At 39.4% G+C, this 2,500-nt stretch overlaps 1 pseudogene; it reads left to right on the top strand.

Annotated features, from left to right (window-relative positions):
* The window catches only part of LOC125606690, a 9,772-nt pseudogene that overhangs the window by 4,880 nt on the left and 2,392 nt on the right, over positions 1-2,500 (top strand).

Below are 2,500 nucleotides of genomic sequence, written 5' to 3'. Positions count from 1 at the left end.
TACATGGTTTGGTACCTTGGATGTGTAGCTGCGCAGCCTTTTCTCAATGTCTGTATGGTTTCTCTTATAACTTCGGATCTTTCATTCTATGCACCTTTTCTTTCTATCCGAGTTTCCTTAATCTTATGGAACACTTGGTCTATCTTGTATAGACTCTATAGCAACTTGATTATGTCTCTTTTAGGACGTTCATGTGGTGCTAAGCTGGTTATGACTTATTCTTTCTTTTCGGGTCAGTGTCTGGCATCTCGATTAGCTTCTCAATTGGCTATCTTTATATTATCTTTCTTTGGACGTCTTATATCATATTCTCTAGTCCGAGGATCTTGCCAAGACAATGATGGTTAAAACCATTCTTATCATTCCTTTACTCTTTCTTTATCCAGCTTATAATCTTTCTCCTTTAATGTTTGGATAGTCGGATGCTTTTGGTCATGCAATCCGTACCTGGCCTTTATTCAATCACCCATGTTTTGGCTCAAGGTCTCTTTGAATTCGTGGAGAAAGTAATACTCCTATCCAACATATATTCCCAATCCTCTTTTTGAGGTTCCATCTTTTAGACGGCACACATATGTATGTGGTGGTTTATTTCAATGAACTCTTAAGACGGTTTGTCTGGTTTTAATGACCCGTATTCATTCTTTAGATGGGAATATCTATGCTCACTTATATGGCCTGATGCATATGATCTTAGGTAATGGCCGAATCTTTTATAGGTAATGGCCGAACCGGCCGGTTATGGCCTTTGCGGCCAGGCCGTTGTCTCTCATGGTCTCTTCGGCCTCTTTGGCCGAGTCATGGACTGTGTGCGGCCAAGCCTGCACTATGCAGACAAGTCACGCCCAAGTCATGGCCAAGTCGTGGCCAGGCTGTTTATAGGTGATAGCCTCTTTGGTTTGGCCGTTTGTATCATGGTCACTCTTTGGCCGGGTAATGACCTTTTATGGCCGAGTAATGGCCAAGCCATATAACATGGTCTTTAGACCATAGTACACGAACTTGTAGTATTGATCATGGGTTTATCCTCTCTCCCCCTCATGACCATACTATAAGGTCGTGGTGCTTTGGGATTATTAAGCCTAATAAGTTTCCCTATGTGTACATGTTTCACAACGTGAGATCTTTACGGGATAACTTTGTGCCTTTTCAATTTCTTTGCATCAAGTTTAAACTTTAGGAAGGCTAATCCTATCTTGCCATATAGTGTATAATTTCGTGGGCTATGTCTTTATAGTCACCACCTCTCTTGCCTCTTATCATACTGATCTTTGTAGCATAGTTTTAAATCAGTAGAGATCATTGGTATAGTCTCGACCACTTTCTTTCAAGGTCTTAGGCGACTTTTCTTTCAAAATCTGAAGGAACTTGTTTCCTTCTAGTTTGTCCATTGTTTCTTATTTGGAAACCATTCATTATAGCTCAATGGACCACGTTTTCTTTGGGTGTATATAATGCCTTATAGGCAAATGCCTTAGCCATGGTTTCTTTACTATGCTTGCTATACCATTCATGATTTCTTTGGTTTTATGCCCTTTAGGCAATCTTTAAAACATCCATATGTTAAGTAAGATCAGGCAAGATTTAATAAACTTAAAACCAATTTATTTATATATAAAATCGTGAATGATCCTTAGGTTAAAGTAAACACAATTGCAATCATAAAGCAATAAGACTAGTCGTATCGAAATTTGGTCTATGCAAGAAGCAGTCATGCGATTAGATCAGTATAAGTGGCGAAGCCTTTTATTCTATACTGTTGTTGCAGTATGACCTTCAACACATGGAATGTGGAATAGGTCTTCTCTAGTAACTCTTTCTTGGTTACTACTTCACCACAAAGTCTCAGCACCGAGACTGTCTTAAACAAGACTGAGTTGTACTCATCCAAGAATCTTAGATTCTTCTAGTCATTTCTAGCCTTTGGAAGCAACACCGTTTTCTGGTGGTAATTTCTATGCTGTAAAGCATCCCAAAAGTCTAGTGGATTTTCCATAGTGATGTACTGATCTTTTAGACCTTCAATGAGATGATGGAATCTTGTACCAATTCATTCTCATTGTTTTCCTTGGTGATTGTATCACCAAATCCCTTTTCGATATCTGAGTCACATTGTCATTTAAAATTTAGGTTCACAATGTGGTCATGCAGCCGCATGATATAGCAAGCTCGGCCACAAACAAGTCCTTACGCATCTATGAAAACAATCGATCATGGTGTGAGTCAGGTCACACGGCCATATCTTGTGATGCTTAGACCTCACAACCATCTTAGTGTGATACAGCAATCTTAGAGATTGGTTCATGTTATAACCTGGTTTATATATCCATCCGGATATAAGGCCATACGGCTTTGCGATGTAATGCTTTAGACTTTCACGATTATTATGTGATACAACGATCTTAAGGATCGGATCATGATGCAGTCCGGGTCATGTGACTATCCGGATGCTAGGCTATACAGCCACTTAGATATGTATTAAGCCACACGGCTTTGTAAT

Source organism: Brassica napus, unplaced genomic scaffold (genome assembly GCF_020379485.1).
Source record: "Brassica napus cultivar Da-Ae unplaced genomic scaffold, Da-Ae ScsIHWf_924;HRSCAF=1315, whole genome shotgun sequence".
Classification (NCBI taxonomy): Eukaryota; Viridiplantae; Streptophyta; class Magnoliopsida; order Brassicales; family Brassicaceae; genus Brassica; species Brassica napus.
Note: the sequence above shows the minus strand (reverse complement) of the source record. Positions and strands in the feature narration are given on the sequence as shown.